Raw genomic sequence first — 19,227 nt, forward strand, 5'->3', positions numbered from 1 at the left:
GGTACCCTGTATATTTAATTTGATAACACATATCATTGTTCATGAAACATGGATGGGACATCAAAATGTCGAATGTTACACTCCAACATGACTCCCATTAACAGACAGACCGGTAGATACACAGAATATCTCATTAAGAATGAAAGTGCACTTGCTCCAACATATTTTAACTTTAAAAATAAGGTTTTAAAGTTAACTTCAACAATAAAACTGTACATTACATGAGCTTGAGTATACAATACGTTTTTAATTTGTCCAAATTTCATATTTTTAGCTTCTAGTTTGAGTTGTTGATAAGATAAAATGGTGTTCATTGTTGATAATCTTTCCACTCTTGGAACTAGTCGAATTAACGTGTTGCTACGAGCCGATATGCGCTAGTTCCACAAAAAAAAATTGAACCTATACTATTTTCTGACGTATCGGTAAGTCATGGTGTGAATTAACGGGAGAGGGGGATTGGTTGATAAGTCTTCGCTCTCCACTACATCTAAGTAACCAAGGAATGATGTACATCTCCCCTCATAGCAGTATAAGAGTCTTATTTAATACTGGGCCAATCCATGAGTTCCGGGTGTGACAATCACACGCTTCAAATCTAAATATTTTGTGAACAAAGACATTGAGCTCATCCATATCATCATTGTAGTATTCAGAATGATGACATGGTTACTGTCCTGAAGAGTGGGCTCTGTAAACAATATTGTTTTGGAGCAATTCAAGAATATAACGGGAGTTCCTGGTGTGACCACTCACACGGCGGTAAAAGCTTCACCTACCACCATACAACTTGAAAACTGTGAATTTTTATAACTTATTTATACATCATATTTTGGGGGGTGGATGTAGATTGTAACCTTTCATCTCATGTGTTTATTATAGAGTAAACATTTTCAAGTTTACTATTACTATTTTTTTTTTTAAAAAAAAGGTTAAGGGTGTGACCTCTTACAGTTCCGGGTGTGGCCTATGTGAATACCTTATTAATCAATACCATATTACTCACCTAATACTTTAACTGAACAATATCAAAGGGGAAAAGAACCTCCTCAACTCATAAATTTTAATAATAACCAAATTTATTTGTGAAAATTACAAATTTACAAATTTATTGAGCATTGCTTACACACTGAAGTCTCAATGTAAAAAGACAACCTTTATAACATTTTCCACTTCTTTTTGTTAATCTGTATTCTTAAAGACATTCAAGGACATGTAAATAACAAATTAATAACTATCTAGTGTCCCGCACTAAGCTAACGCTAAAGCTTGTTTGTGATAGAAGCATTATATCATACTTTCAATTTAGTGACAGCATGTACTAGTTTATTTCCAAGAAACGATATTTAAAGTGTCCGTTGTTGGTGACGAAGAGTAATATATAAATTTAACTGAAATAATCACAGAAAAGCGGATTACAGACATTTAAATAATCCACAGAGAGAGCAAAGTAAATAATCTACATACAAAATGATAAACAATTCGCTCTAAAATGAAAATTCAATCTAGCATGCGCTGAAACAGTAAATATTCGGGATAGATAATTGTGAGAGGAAGTGACTACGAGTTTTCTAATATTATTTTGAAGTATCTATTATTCTAGTTATTGTTGTTATCATTAATCATAACACCTGTAACACCTAGATCCGAAAATGGGTGACCTCTCCCGGCACCCACTTAAACTCAAAAGTTTAACACTACAAATACGAGGGGAGGCTGAAATTCAGTTCGACTCGTTTTCCAAAATATATATTGAATTTTGCAATTCGTGCTGTAAAGTGTGTTATTTCAAAACGTAATGTGTCAACTTACAGGACCATAACACAATTTTTAAAATGTGTTTTAAATTATCGAAGGAGCCATAGCGGAGAAGAATGTAAAAGGTATTCAGTTTCTGCAGGACAATGCTCCTTCACACAAGGCTGGGAAGGCACTGACTGCCTTGAAGGATATGAGGTTTCAGTGCACATATCGCCCATCCATCTCGCCAGATCTGGCTACGTCTGACTATTGCCTATTTCTTAACTTTGAAAGGATAGACATTTTGAAAGGATCAGAGGTGATAGCAGCAACAGAAGAGTTTTTCGCACTGCAGAAGCTCGAAGACTTTCTGCAAACTGTACAGTGGATGCAGACGGACTGATAAACATTGATGCCCCATGGTGAATTTTTACCAGCTTTCCTAATAAATAAAACCAAAAATAGCAATTTCCACATGGAATCAAGTCTCGTATTAACGACAGTTAAACATTGGGTCAAAAGATGACCGAGATCCATTACACAGAGCGAAAGATATGAGGTTTCGTGTGGCACGTATCTAATTGGCGCCACAAAATCAATTCTGCGGATATCACTCCGCGATTCCCACCTTCGGGTGCATAACCTGCGTAATTACATGAAGCTGCACCACGTTCATTAGGTTGGAAACTGACACACTGCACCCACAGGCCATGTCGCTCATTTTGCGTTCCCGTCGCCACGTGCAGGATCTGATGATTGCCAGCGCTGCGTTTCACATTACACAGAACTAGTTAGTTAACTTATGCCTCAAAGGGGTGAAGGATCAGGGTACTGACAGCCGTGAGGCGTTCACTGAGATGTTCATCTCATGTTTCGTGACATTCTGAAGCACAAGATAGGTTGCGGAAAGAAGGCGGTGGGCCGTAAACCTACAGTATACAGTAAAACCTCGATAATCCGATGTTCCGTGTAACCATAGGCAAAAATAAACTTATAAACAATTTATCTGCGTTGGAGGTGGCAATGTTCTACAACACCTACCAACATCTGTTATTTGTACGACGACGTTGCTCGGCAACGGTGCAACGTCCTGAAGCCAAAGACAACTTGACCTGTACTAAGCAATGTAAGTACATTGTTCATAACAATACTGTATCCAGTGGCGGTCCCAAAACTGGGGAGGCAAAGTGACAAAATTAGGGGGGCAAACTAGAGGACTTTCCCTTGGCAGATAAGGTTTAGCATAGTGAGGGAGCAAAAGTTGGAAACAGTGCGGGGGGAGGCAAGTGCCCCCTAATCGACGGCACTGTGTATATCCCATTTTTCACATACTGTACTTCTTAGTTAGTTTTTCTTTCTCGATATTCTCTACACTCTGTCCCCTAAAGAGGAGATTGCTCCAGCAATCTTGTCTTTAGGCCCATCTCAACTTTATCCATCCATCTTTGCCTTGGCCTTCGTACAGGTCTCTTACCATCAGGTTTCCCGACAAGAATCCTGTAAACTCTTCTTTTTTCTGCCATCAAAAACATAACCTCTGCGGAAGTAGGACTCGAGAGGGTACGACCAATAATCGCGTGATAGTGGAAGTGAGTGCATGAAGGGGAAAACGCGGCTGCTTCTACCAGCCGTTTGGAGCAGTGCGTACTGCTTTGCTCCGCCCGCTCGTTGTCTCCCCTTCTCTACCGTTATGCGCGACCTTGTTCCCCAGATTCCGGAATCAAGGTGTAGACCATTCCGTATAGTCTGGATTTCTAGCAAATAGAGGTAGTACTGGTCCCGTGCATCTCAAAGGTGAATCTACTGTACAGAAAGATATAACGGTTGGAATTTGCACCCGAGATATGTTTGTTTGTATTGTTCAGACAATGCGAGATGAGATTTGGAAGAGTCCTAGTGTCGTCTCGTGTGCAAAGATGTCCTTGTTCTGTTTTCAGTCTCGGTCTCAGCTTCGTCTGCTTTCCTTTCCTATTCGTTTACTTTACACCACTTTTCTACCTCTAGAGGGTTAACCGCGACGATGACGGTGAACCGATGCAGTGGATGCTGGGAAAAACACAACGATACATTCATGGTTGACCGGGGTTCGAACCTGAAAACTCTGACATTGTAGCGTGTTGCGCTAAACACTCATCACAGAGGTCGGCACGGTCTCCTCTCGAGTATCGAAATGCATACTACAAGCAAAACTGTTTCCAACTGACTACTAGCCCCTCAAAAGGCTGAATTTTCGCGAACACTCGAGCCCTGACCAAGCCTGCTATTATTGAAGCCGATCGTTTCCTTGTCTCGAGATGGCAACACTTCCTTTTGGCAAGTAGTTGTGTTTTCAGAAAGTCAGGAGGAGGTCGGTGACGAGGAGTTTAGGGAGGCTTTAAGTGCTCTGTAATCAATGACGTTGCTAATTTAGCCTAATTGGTAGATTTCTGGGAAAGCTCTTTGCATGTCTCCTTTACAGCTAGAACAAACTTCGAGTTGATATTTCATCTCAAGGTAGTGACTAAAAGTATTAGGGAACTCAAGCCTTCTCAATAGAATACTACGGTAGAAAGACTGGTATTCAACCAGCTAAAATTTTAGGAAATAACGTGTTATGAACTCTGTACTCACTCTACAATACGATCACCTTTTAGTCCTATCTCATATCATAGTGCTATTTGTACTCATATGATCAAGTGGATCTTATCTTAGCTTATCTTATCTTATCTTTGATAAGAGAACTGATAGGGGAACAGTTTGAAATATGAAACCAGAACACACAATAGTTCGATTTTTCTTATTTAGCGTCGCGTTTCTTCCACTTTTGCCTAATCGCGACGATGAGTGATGATATGATGAAACTAATGAAGGGAGAATCACAAAGAACACCCACGACCAGGCCAGGATGCACTGTTATATATGTATGTAAGTAAATATGTATGCATGTGTGTGTGTGTCTGTAGTACAGCATTTTAACATATAAGAAAGGAAGGACTGATTAATTTCATTAGGTTATTTTCCGTCGCTTTTCTGCCACTTTAAGCTAATCTCGACGATGGGGATGAATGGTAATATCAAGAGATTGATGAAGATACAGTCCCAAACATACGTGCCGGCCCCTGTGGGGGAGTTTTTCGGATGGGCGACTTTGGTGTTCCTTTTGACTTCGTTTGTTCCGCCTTTCTATCTTCACTGGTACTGGCTGTAGAGAGGTGTGAAGTTCATTTTCACACGTTTTCGGCGTTGTCTAGCTCCTCACGGAGGCATCTCTCGGCAAAGTGGAAGGGGAACTTTCGTCTCTATTTCATGGGAGGTATCTGTGGTTTTCGTTTGTACTATACCTTTAGAATCACCCTTTATAATGAGCGTTAATACTTTATACATGGCAGAGAAAATTTAGTCATGACTAGAGCTCGGAAGTTGAGGAAAAATCATTTTTTCTCCTAGTGTCCGAAGACGAGGCCCAACATAATATATGTTCATTTTGGGTCATTGTAGGCAAGAAAAGGGTGGGTTTTATTTGTCCTTTTTTGCCTTTTTCGGCGTTTTTTGGCTTATTGGTCCTTTTTTACCCTTTTTTTATGACTTAACGGCTCTTTTTTTTTGCAACTTCACATTCTTTCGACTACGTTTTTACTGCACATTCTCAATTCTAATCATCATCAGTTCATCACCTCGTAATCATCCCTTCTGTAGTAAATAAATAAAAAAAAGAAAGAAAGAAATATTTTTGAACCATCCCTGAAACGAGAGAAAAACATTTTTGGACTGAAAGAAGATGCATTTCATTCATATAGTTTTTCACACTGTGTGTTCCATACCACCAGAATATTTTTTATTCATTAAATATGTAATTAAAACTGAAGTTATTAATTAATTTGGATCACATTTATACGTCCTTTTTCCGTTTTTAGGTCATTTTTTTATATATTTTTAGGTCTTTTTATAGGTCTTTTTTTTGGCAATTTATAGATCTTCAACTTCCGAGCCCTAGTCATGAGTATAGTCAACTTTTAGAGAGTATCGTATTATCTTTAATAAAGCAGGGATATTTACATTGTGGCCATATAAATTCAACACCGCTTCTCCATCCCGTGCACCCTTTGTCGTATATACTAGCGCTAAAAGTGACCTCTCTCTTCCCTGAAATACCATGCTACACATTTCAATATCACCGCAAAACTAATTATCTGAATGGATTATTTGGAAAAGGTATGTAGGCTTATCAGTTACCACCCATAAGAAGAATCAAACGAATAGCGAGGAAAAATGTGTAATTGATCCGATACGATTGCTGCTGGTTCATTTGTTTCCATGCACCGCAGATCTCCACCAATTAGCAGATACAACCGCAGCTTCGACGGAATTTTCAGCTTCGAAAAGTGAAAGATATACGTAGCACTGCATTTCACAGCTAAGCGTGTTTGGCTACTTCTGAAAATACAACGTTCCAGCTCCGCTCGATATCAAAATATTAGAATTAGAAATTCTTTATTCCAGGGCCAAGTTCAGCCTGTGGTTGCTCTACCGCAAAACTTGTACAATCAAACAAACAAAGAAAATGATTATAATGGAACGACGTTATATGAAAATTTGGCTACAGCGAGCAAAGCGTTACTGGAAAAAGTTGTTTATTTATTTTATTTATTTACCCACAGTTTCAGATACAGTCTTATTTGGCCATTTTACACTGAAACAACATAAAGTAGAAATAAAAAATAACAAAAGATAAAAACAATAACAAGATGGGATAGATTTACATGTTCTTCGTCAGTAATATACAAAAATTACGTTCTGGAAGGAAAATATCTACATTCAGGGGAAGTTTGTTGTAGATTTCTGGGAGCCTGTAAAACAAGGAGCGTTGTAGAAGGGATAGCCTAGTGGTTGAGTTGTGGAAGAGTTGCAGGTTGCGCGTTAGTTTTTGGGGTACCCTAAGTGTGAATTCACTGATCAGGAGATCTGTTCTGATTTTGCTATTTATTATCTTGTATAAAAATTTCATGTCAGCTAGATCACGACGAAAGGATGGAGTGTGAATATTCAGAGCAGACATGGTGTCTGATTTGGATACATGTCGAAAGGAAGGTATTCTATGGCGAACAATTGCAAGAAAGAAACTGAGAACAGAATCTATTCTGGTGAGATTGGTTTTTGAGGCCATTGCCCAAATTGGGGAACAGTATTCAAGGATGGGCGAGATGAAAGATTTAAAGAATAAAGCAAGAGATGATGGGTTGTTCAACTTCATGCCTCTGTGCACTGTAACACATTGTCAGCGTGTGTGTATGTGTGTGGAATATACTGTATGTTCATTCTCTACTTCTGAAAACTTCTAGATGTGTGAACAAAATTTCTTCTATTGATGAACTCCCGAAGAAAGATTAAAACAAATGTTCTGACTATTTCGTTCATTATTCTAATATATTTATTCACTGGAAGTATTGATGGCAAAAGTCGAACAGGCGTAGCAAGATCTGGCGAGTAGGATGGGTGTTCTGTGCACTGAAACCCATATCCTTCAAAGCAGCCATTGCCTTCCCAGCATTGTGTGAAGGAGCATTGTCCTGCAGAAACAGAATACCTTTCACATTCCTCTCCGCCACGGCTTCTTTGATAATTTAAAACACATTTAAAAAAAATGGTGTTATAATCCTATAAATTAGCACATTACGCTACGAATTCCGCGAATTGCAAAATGTACATATAATTTTCGTAAACGAATACTTCTCATTCAGGGAAAACATAAAAAAACATCATGTAAGTGGTATCTTACCGAAAACAAGGCGAGGGAAGACTGCCCCTTAAAATACATTGGTAATATTTTATGATGCATCCTGACAATGTCTATTTTGGGCGCATTACTCTTCTTACAAAGAAAAATATCTGCTCTACATCTCCCCCCCCAAAAAAACGCATCTCTTTTCACGCTTCATTAGTTCCTTAGCAACTTCATTCATAGCAAACATCTATTCGGCTTTCCAAATACTCGACAGTCTTTTACAAACAGCAATAATCCAATTATTCCTATCTGAAACAGGATCAAAATTACACAAAGCATTGTTTATTCTGGTAGAAATTCCAATTAAAATTTAGAGACAGCGCAAATGAGCAGCCGCTGTGGTGGTTCAACAATAAATACTCATATAGTAGCGAATACACGTTTGCTTCTTGTTAAATGTTATACCCCTAAGCTTCAAGTACTCGTATATCTCTCCTCGTGACGTTTGATGGGAACGGAGGCAGTTACTAGGAATTGGGATAAGATGCCCTAATAAAGGTGATGATACTATCAAAAGACTAACAAGGGGGTATAATTCCTGATCAGTGGCGATTCAGAACGATACGATTCAGCAATCAGGGATCAACGGAAGCTCTTTGATTCTCCCCTCAAACCTTTCCCACCAACAGCGTCCGTTTTGGGAACTGGTAGCTCTTGTAAGTCCACGTGAAGTAAATGAGATGTTGCCAACTCAGTCTCCTTAGAGATTTCTTAACGAACTGTTGCCGTTGCGTTATCTTTGCTAGGTTGTGTTGTGCTACAGAAAAACCTCGTTAATCAGGACCGGTTTAACTGAAATAACGTAAAAGAACAGTAGAAAGTGAATTAAAACTCCGCTTATAGCAACAAAATACGTTTATTATGGTGTATTTAAAGGGCATAGGCCTAAATACACTATACAGTACAGTACAAAGTCTGCGGAAAACAAAATTTCATCAGTGGTTGACTGCCTTTTCTTTGGGAAGTTCTCTTGTTGACTTCTAGCCACATTTAAAACCTTGCATTCTGCTTTTTTTTCCTTTTGCCTGTCCGGATTAAGCGAAGTCCGGCTTATCGGGATCCGGATTAACGAGGTTTTACTGTATTTTTCTTATACAATGTGGAAACCTTTGGAGTATAACATCGCAGTGAATGAATGTCTAAACACTGCAGGTAAAAGTGGCAACAGCACTTTTCAGATAAACGGGTGCTGGCTCAGATAAGATTTTTGATTGATTTGATATATTTTACTTCTCTTCTTGTGCCACTTTTTGTTTAATTTGCGAAGATGGGGATGAGTGATGACATGATGAAATGACACTAACAAACATCCATGCCCAGGCCGGGATTCGAACCCGGGACCCCTGGAGTCGTAGCGCGATGTGCTAACCACTTCGGTACGGAGGTCGGCGGAACCAGATATGCTTGAACTGTGTCAAAGATACCGAATTGGAGTTCGAATCAGAACTTCAACTTTACTAGTCTTCCAATTGTACCAGCGTCACTAGACCATTCCAGCTAGCAACTACGTCACTTCCGTCCTCTGTGTGTGTAAGTGTTGGAGCCTTGCGCAGGTATTGACCGTGCCCGGCTTATCCGTCAATTCCAGCCTCCATTACCTACCACCCTGTCATTTAGAATTACCGCCCGGTTCCAGGGGATGAGTTATGTCGACAGAGGGGAAAAATGAGTGCGGTCGGATTACAGGAATCCGATTTCGTCCCACTCAAAGGGTACACTTTGCACAGTTTAGAACCCACAACCTTTCACTTGCGATTGATTTCCACGGGTGTGAACCCGCAAATTCGTGGATTCAGGATCTGTAAATTCCTATGGCTTTTTTCTGATAGCTAGAGCCCGGAAGTTCAGGCATTTATTTTCGTTAAAATAGGCAGGCAAAAAGGCATTTATAATGTGGAAAATAGGCACAAAAATGAAAAAAAGGCAAAATAAACCGAAAAAGGCACATTTGGAAAGTGCTTATTTTTATCTATAATTGCTGGCAAAATGTTAAAATCTACATTGGGAAGAGCATTTCAATTTTCTCCGTCTTGATTGCACATAACTACAAGGTGTTTTTTTTTTTAAGTTCTCAACATTCATTGATAGTCGTCTGTCAAAGAGAATGTTTTTCATAATAGAAAATGATTTTTCAACTTCGACAGAAGTTATTGGAGCATACATAAGTAGTACTATTGGGGCGTTTCAACGCAATACTTTGTAGGTATCCTCTTTTTTTATCAATTGAATATCACTTTTTGACATATTTTGACAATTTTTTGTCGATGTTTTAGCGTTTAGCAATGTTTTTAGTACAATTTTCACTATACTCATTTTTCCCCCACTCGTACTTGGTAGGTATATTATGATCTTACGTGATACAACTTAACCTATCCTTTTTTTTACGATTATTTAATTTTTTTACGATCCTAAGTGATATAACTTAACCTATCATTTTTTTTATTTATGCACTGTTTGAACGTCATCATTTGAGGATCATATTTTGTAGGTATTTTTTTTTTATCAATCGAATATAAGTTTTTGACATCTTTTGACAATTTTTTGTCGATGTTATAGCGTTTAGCGATGTTTTAGTACAAATTTTCACTGCACTCATTTTTTTCCCTACTCGTACTTGGTAGGTATATCACGATCTTACGTGATACAACTTAACCTATCCTTTTTTTTACGATTATTTAATTTTCTTACGATCCTAAGTGATATAACTTAACCTATCATTTTTTTTTATTTACGCACCGAACTAACCTACAAGGGACTCTGTTTGTTTTAATATTTCAGTATTATAAGGTTTTCACAAATTTTATATAACCTAAAATGTGTTGGATGTTGATTTTTAGTATGTGGCAATTTTTTATGAATTTTAAAACTGCTCTGTGACCCTCTCGTTCTTCACGTCGTAGGCGAAGGACTTCTCCGCAATCAGGATGACACTGCATAGGGTATCCTCGGGCAAGGCGTCGTGGAACTCGCAAACACCCACTCTACAAAAATTCTACTATATGATCTTTCACTGGCTAAGCTAACCTACAAATAGGAATTGGCAGCACTGACTTATAAACCCACTGGGTCTTCTTGGCATGTTTTTTCATGATGTGTTGCCAGGCTATTGCGCATCTTGGCGTATACAATGTATATATTTTGAGAGGGGGGTTATAGCTTTTTATGCTGTACGAATACTAAAAACTTGACAGTGACAACCAACAGAGTAAATAAACCTACATGCAGAAACTAACAACACTAGTTTCTGACAGTGAATTTGAAATAAAATATTAAACAAAATACATGAGTAAGCACTGTGATTACAAATAATACCAGTGTTATTACACATTCATTCTTATTTTTCGAAGTTGAATGGAAGCACGTGTTTTTTACGCTCTCGTAATACTGACCTTGCCCCAGTGATTTTAAATTGCTTCCATCCGGTTTTTTTTTTTCTGTGTTATTTCCGCGCGCACGCAACATTCGCTTTCAATAGTTTAATGAAACACAGAAGGAGTGTTAGTTTAGCAGGTTTTGAGTTTACAATTTATTAAATTAAACAATAATTTATGTAAGAATATACTTGTACTTACCGAACACAAAATAATAAAAGCACATGTGAATCTTTGCGTGTGTTCAATGTTATATGACGACTGAGTAAAAAAATAATGTTGACTCCCCGAAAGATAAAAGTTCCCGGTTCGATATCAGATGCATGCAAATTTTATGTTTTGCTCTCCAAAATCTTGATTTTTATGTTTGTGCTATTTGTCATACAGCAGAGGAGAAGAGGGGAGAGGGCAGGGGAGGGGGTACTATTAGCGCCATCTATTAGCAAACAATAGAAATAAAAAGTAGCGTCAAACTTTTTCAACACCCAAAAATTTTAAACGTCCTCGCGTAGTAATACGATCTAGCTGAAGATGTTTGAAGGAGTACTCTTAGTCGACGAAGCTAATTGCTAGGGCCCATATATTGCTAAAATGTTCTTTGATTTGCATATTTCTCATACCGCCATATGTTGTTCTAGTTGACTTCTTCCAAAAAAATGCTAATTAGCGAGAGTTAATTAAGCAAGGCAAGTAAAAGAAGCAAATAGGACAATATGTGGTGGCGTGGAAATATGTAAAAATTCGATAAAATTCGAATTAAAATTGGGGGACATTTTGCAGTTTTTTCCTATAATGTACAAAACATTTACCGTACATAATTTTTTCTATTTACAACAGTATAAAATAAGAGGAATGTGTGACAATATCCATATTAATTAGGAAGGTATGTTGTATGCTAGGTTAGCTAATTGCGTCTTCTACAGCTTCACTGTATAGAGGAAAGATGGAAAAAGAGAGCTCTACAAAAACTAACGCTCTTAACAATATTGTACGCCCCGTGAAAATTATATATAAATAAGGCATAATCGTATTATCTGCTTTCATGTCAGATTTTACCGACCTGTGAGCTGTAGTGTTTAGGCGACAAGCGGCTCGCTCAAATATAATACCGTTGACAATATTGTACGCCCCGTGAAAATTATATATAAATAAGGCATAATCGTATTATCTGCTTTCATGTCAGATTTTCCCGACCTGTGAGCTGTAGTGTTTAGGCGACAAGCGGCTCGCTCAAATATAATACCGTTGACAATATTGTACGCCCCGTGAAAATTATATATAAATAAGGCATAATCGTATTATCTGCTTTCATGTCAGATTTTCCCGACCTGTGAGCTGTAGTGTTTAGGCGACAAGCGACTCGCTCAAATATAATACCGTTGACAATATTGTACGCCCCGTGAAAATTATATATAAATAAGGCATAATCGTATTATCTGCTTTCATGTCAGATTTTGCCGACCTGTGAGCTGTAGTGTTTAGGCGACAAGCGGCTCGCTCAAATATAATACCGTTGACAATATTGTACGCCCCGTGAAAATTATATATAAATAAGGCATAAGCGTATTATCTGCTTTCATGCCAGATTTTCCCGACCTGTGAGCTGTAGTGTTTAGGCGACAAGCGACGCGCTCTAATATAATACCGTTGACAATATTGAACGCCCCGTGAAAATTATATATAAATAAGGCATAAGCGTATTATCTGCTTTCATGCCAGATTTTGCCGACCTGTGAGCTGTAGTGTTTAGGCGACAAGCGGCTCGCTCAAATATAATACCGTTGACAATATTGTACGCCCCGTGAAAATTATATATAAATAAGGCATAATCGTATTATCTGCTTTCATGTCAGATTTTACCGACCTGTGAGCTGTAGTGTTTAGGCGACAAGCGGCTCGCTCAAATATAATACCGTTGACAATATATTGTACGTATATTGTATTGTATAGGAGACTAGAAGCATATAATTTGGCGAAAGAAAAAAAAAACCCAAAGTAAGGTCATAGAAAATAGTTAAAAAAAAAGTGAGCAATTATATTTTGCATTGCACAGCATTTGGTATTAAATAACATACCCCCAAAAAATCTCTGCATTATGCGTTCCGAAAAAAATTGCCCTACGTGCCAAATTACTGTGTCAAGTAAACATTTTCAAAGGCACTGTCGTACTTGTGTGCCGGGAAAGCGAATATGTGCGACCAAACTGTGCTCTAAGTGTGGAAACAATTTTTCTATTGACTACTTCAAGCGACACCAGCTTACTTGCAAGAGCACTGGAACATCACTACCGCAACCTTCCAAGCGAAAGGTAGAAGCAACCTCCCTCGATGCATCGCCACCTACCAAATGCGTCAAGCTGACGAAGAAAGCAGACCGAATTGCGTTTGAGCATTTATTAGAAGACTTTAACATAACATCAGACAGCTTCTGCGATGTGCGTAGTTTTCTGGAGAGCGAGCGAGCTAAGATAATATCCATCCTCAACGATGCATTGGCTACATACTCCACTAAATTCTATGCCGTGCTATGCTGCAAGTATAAGAAACCGTCTGATGAAATACCGGTCTTTTTTCACAATGGCTCGGGATATGATTTCCATCACTTGGTTACACATCTAGGGTACGACAATGCGAGAATCAATGTCCTGGCGCAGAACGAGGAGCGTTATATTAGCATCAGCAAGTGGGTGCCGATCCCCAACTCAAGCAACAGCATCGAGCTTCGGTTCCTCGACTCTCTGAGGTTCCTCCAGGCAAGCATCGATGCTCTTGCTGGGAAGCTCAGAGACGACCAACTAGCCATTACTACATCAAGTTTCCCGAACTTAGATGTCGCACTCATCAGACGTAAAGGGGTCTACCCCTACGAATACGTCACAGACCCTTCCAAGTTCGAAGAAGAGTTGCTGCCTCCCCAGGATAAGTTCTACAGCCAGTTGAGAGGTTCAGGTATTACCGACGAGGAGTACAAGCATTTTTGTCTATGTGGGTCGAGTTGGGTTGCCGAACTTTCGGTGATTACCACGATGCATACCTGAAGCTTGATGTGACGCTTCTAGCATGTGCGACGTTTGTTGTGGTGGGATCATTGGGGGAAATGTGATTCTCCCAATATGTCATCTGACTTACTAGCATATGCGATACGAAGAACAGGTGTGTATGTGACTTACTAGGATTAGGCTCATGGTAATGAGGTCCTAGTAGCTGAAACGTTGTCGGGGTATTTTGCAATTTTTTTTCAAATATGAACACGTTAAACTGGACTGTCTCGGATTTTGAGTTTTGTATTCGCCCCCGAGAAAATTCTATATAAAATAACATACCTGAAAATTATATTCACAGTAGATTCATTTTTTGAGTTTTGTAATTACCCCAAGAAATTCTATATAAAATAACATACCTGAAAATTGTATTTACAGTAGATTGAATTCTTGAGTTTTTGTATTCGCACACAAGAAATTCTATATAAATAACATACCTGAAATTCTATTTACAGTAGATTGAATTTTTGAGTTTTGTAATCACTCCAAGAAATTCTATATAAAATAACATACCTGAAAATTGTGTCGCTATATACTAGACTTTTTGATTTCTGTGATTTTGCAGAAAGTAATGGCATCCACCACCAGTTTCAATCGTAAAAATGATAAAACTGAATGTGTTACTTGTGGGAAGCTAATCTTAAGGAACAATTTATCGGTACACAGGGCAAGATGTAGCAAAACAGGTTCGAGAATTAATCGTTCGTTACCTTCTAAGCCCTGTGCTCGATGCGGAAAAATAATCAGCATTGCAAATTTAAGTAAACATCTCAAAATTTGCAAACCATCGATCGAACAAGGAACATCGAAAAGGAAAATCAATAATTCAGAAACGGAAGCTTCCACTTCCAAGCAAATTAAATTATCTAATGAACGCAAACCAATTAGATCTGCATTTAACGACCAACTCCAGGATTTTTCAATTAAGTCAGAATCAGGTCGTGACATTCTTAGTTTCTTGGATGAAACGAAAACATCTGTACTAAATATTTTAAAAGATAAACTTGAAAACAACTCTATAAAAGTATACGTTGTTCTGTTTTCTGAATACGAGAAAGTTGATGGCACAACGAGTATTTTTTATCATCGTACAAAAAACCAGACTCTTTATTTGGCGGACGTCGAAAATTTGGACAACTTCTATTATAAAGTTTCCAACGAGCTGGTTAAGAAACATGACGATTTCGAGGCTAAAGGGTCGGGATGGTCTCTATGTGGAAGTCCTCACACGTTAACTGTTTACGTGAACCAATTCTCGCCTCTTTGCGCTTCCAGCTACGTTCCTCTTCCACCGAAGATTCAACACAAGAGGGCTGTGTTAAATATACAGAACAGCGATAAAAAGTGTTTCCTTTGGTGTATATTGGCTGCACTGCATCCTGTTCATTGGTCAAATCATCCAGAACAAGTTTCTAATTACAAACAATACGAGACCGACTTTCAAAGTGTAATGTCTGACATTGAATACCCGGTGACATTGTCGGATATAACAAAATTCGAAAATCGTGCTGGAAAACGCATCGCTATTAATGTGTATTCCTTCACGTCAGATAAATATCTTGTACATCCCGTCAGGATAAGCGATATCAACGATGATGATGCTCGTGTGATTAATCTCCTTCTCATTTCAAACGAGGATGTTCATCACTACACGCTAATTCGTTCACTATCACGTTTGGTCAGAAGTCAATCAACCAAGCATGAACATTGCATCGAAGTTTGTCCGAGATGCCTAACCACGTTCGACGATCGTGACCGACGTGATCATCAAAATCTTCATAGTCGTCAAATTGCTATCGAGAAACTTGCCGAACATAAAATTTACTGCGGTGACAACAGACCAACTTGCATGTTGATGCCGAAATCAAAAGAGGTCGAAGAATTTAGGATGCATAAGGCATTGTTCGAACATCCTGCAATCATCATTGCTGATTTTGAGTCTTTTCTCAAACCGTTGTCGTACTGCGAACCAGACCCCGAACTTTCATCCACAACACCGTATCAGTTGCACGAAGCCTCGAGTTTCGGATATGTTGTCGTGCGACAGGATAGGATAGATGAACCGTATGTTTACCGAGGACCAGACGTAATCAAACATTTTTTTGAAAAGATGGTTGAAGAGGTTGAGACCATTGGCAGCCTCTTACGCGAATCGAAACCAATGCTTCCATTATCCAGCGATGAACTTCAATCTCACAATAACATTGAAACGTGTCCGGTGTGCGATCAACGTTTCACCGACGAGAACCGGAAAGTATTTCACCACAATCACTTCACCGGAAACTACATCGGTGGAATCTGTAACACGTGTAATCTAAAAATCCAAAAACCTACGTTTGTCCCCATATACCTTCATAATGGCAGCGGTTACGACTTCCATATCTTAATTCGGAATCTTGGATATGATAGACAAAAGATAAATATTCTAGCAGAGAATGAAGAAAGGTACATCAGTGTCAGCAAGCGAGTATTGATTCCGGGAACAAACGAAACTGTGGAGATGAGATTTTTAGATTCTTACAGATTTTTATCTGCGAGCTTGGACGCTCTTGCAAGCAAACTTTCGGCTGAACAATTTAGAATAACGAGAGCTAATTTTCCCACCGTAGACATAGAAATGATTAGACGTAAAGGGATTTATCCTTACGAATATGTTAGCGATAATTCTAAATTTAACGACGACACTCTTCCACCTCAAAAAGAATTTTACAGTCGACTCAGAGAGAAAGGAATCACGGATGATGAATACGAACACGCGCAACGGATGTGGGACAAATTAGGATGTAGGACACTCGGCGATTATCACGATGCCTACTTGAAACTGGACGTGACAATACTCGCGGATGTTTTTCAAGCATTCAGGAAAACGTCGGCGAATATTTACAAATTAGATCCTGCATATTTTTACGGTCTCTCGGGCTTAGCGTGGTCTGCCATGTTATTACAGACAAAAATAAAACTCGAATTGATACCGGACGTGGACATGTTATATTTTATCGAGAGGGGGATACGAGGTGGAATGGTGCAATGCGTACAGAGACATGCAAAAGCAAATAACGTTCACATGACAGAAGAATACGATCCTAACGAACAATCGAAATACATATTTTATGTGGATGCAAATAATTTATACGGACATGCTATGATACAAAAACTTCCTTACGGCGGGTTCGAATGGGTGGATACCACTTCCATTAACATTAATAATTTCAACGACTGTGAATTTGGCTTGTTTATAGAGGCGGACCTCGGATTCCCCGACCATCTACACGATTACTTCAAAGATCTACCTCCTGCACCCGAACTAAAATGTTCGCCTGATTCAAATCAACGTAAGCTTCTGTTAACATTGGATAGGAAAGAGAGATACGTTCTCCATTACAAAAATCTTCAATTCTTAATTGAGAAGGGAGTTCAAGTAATAAATGTGAGAAGAATAATGAAATTCAAACATTCCGAGTGGTTAAAACCTTACATTGAAAAAAATACGTATCATAGAACACGCGCCACGTCAGATTTAGATAAAGATTTTTTTAAACTCATGAATAATGCTGTTTACGGAAAAACAATGGAGAATGTCAGGAAGCACGTGGACGTGAGATTAGTTCCCGATTCAAATAAATGTAGAAAATTGATAGCATCGCCGACATTCAAATCACGAAATATATATGATGAAAACCTGGCCCTGTTTGTGATGGATAAAAAAATAATCAAGTTCAACAAACCAATCTACGTGGGGGCGACGGTTTTGGATTTATCTAAACTGCATATGTTTGAATTTCATTATAATGTCATGAAACCCTTCTATAACGAAAATATAACACTTTTGTACACGGACACGGACAGTTTTATTTATTCCGTACAGACATCTGACCTCTACAACAATTTGAAACAACCGAAAATGATTGATCATTTCGACACATCTTCCTTCCCTCAACCAAACAGATTTGATCTCCCTTCTCGCAATAAAAAAGTGCTTGGTAAAATGAAGGATGAATGCAACGGAGAAATCATTCTGGAGTTCGCCGGCTTACGTTCCAAAATGTATGTGGTGAAAACAGAAACCAGCATCACCAAAAAAGCCAAAGGTGTTGGTAAAAATACCGTGAAAAACAAGCTTGTGTTCGAGGATTACATCAATTGCCTCTATTCACAGTCGAGGATTCTACGTTTGGAGACAAGGATACAAAGCGTAGACCACGTGCTTACCACAAACAAAGTTAAGAAAATTGCGCTGGATCCGCATGACGATAAAAGATGTATTTTGTCTTGCGGAATCCACACGTTGCCTTGGGGGCACTGTCGTTTAGAAATTAGTAAAAATTGTAGGCAATGCAATTGAAAAAAAAAATAAACTTTAACTGTCTCACATACACAATAAATAACTAGCAAAGGACAATGAATCTTTTTGGTTTCCGAAAGCAAACAATGGAGACTGTACACCGCACGACGACAGATCATGAATTTCTACCTTCCGTGTTATCTAAACTCAATGGTCTGTTGATCATTCACCTCAACAGCATTTGGACGAAATTGGATGACGATGTGGGCAAGATGTTTTACGTCTTCAATAACAATTTACATTTCTACGAAATTCCGATCGACGGGAAACTTCAAATCACCGTGAATCCGGAAAACGCAGGCGAAATCAAAATTTCTACCGGCAAGAACATTTTTCGAATCAAGCACGACAAGATGCTTTCTAACATTACGTACGATGTGTCCGCAGGAGATTATCTTTACATGGAACTCCTCGGAGATTACGACAAACTTATTCCTCTCTTCGTAGAATTACGAATCGTCTATCCTATTATAAATAACCGTTAACCAAAAATGCCTAACGACATTTTCGGCAACACCAAGCGTGTGGACCACGCAGAAGAGATTCTCATGTTGGATGTTCGAGTTAAGAAGTTGAGGAGCGATTTGATCGCTTTGCAGGAAACCTTAAACAAAAGTTTAGAGTCGGAAATCGCTACGCTCCAAACGCAATGTCTCGACCCCATTCTGAAAATCGATTCCGAACTGAAAACGCTCATAAAAAATTATGTCGACGTACCTTCTTACGACAACGTTCAAAATATACAGTTGAGCGTGGATTCGCTTCAAAATGATTTGGCCAAATTACAGCAATTTCAATCGAAAAATGAAGATTTGGAAAAATTGAAACTCGAAATCGAAGAACGAACTTCCGCAATAGAAAAGAATTTCTCTGAACTTCAAACCGTCGTGAACGACATCGACGCAGAACGCTTGCACGTCGTCGTTTCCAAATTACAAGAAGAATTCACCAGCACGTTGGAAGAAATTAAATC

Source organism: Lepisma saccharinum, chromosome 15 (assembly GCF_977018435.1).
Source record: "Lepisma saccharinum chromosome 15, izLepSacc3.1, whole genome shotgun sequence".
Classification (NCBI taxonomy): Eukaryota; Metazoa; Arthropoda; class Insecta; order Zygentoma; family Lepismatidae; genus Lepisma; species Lepisma saccharinum.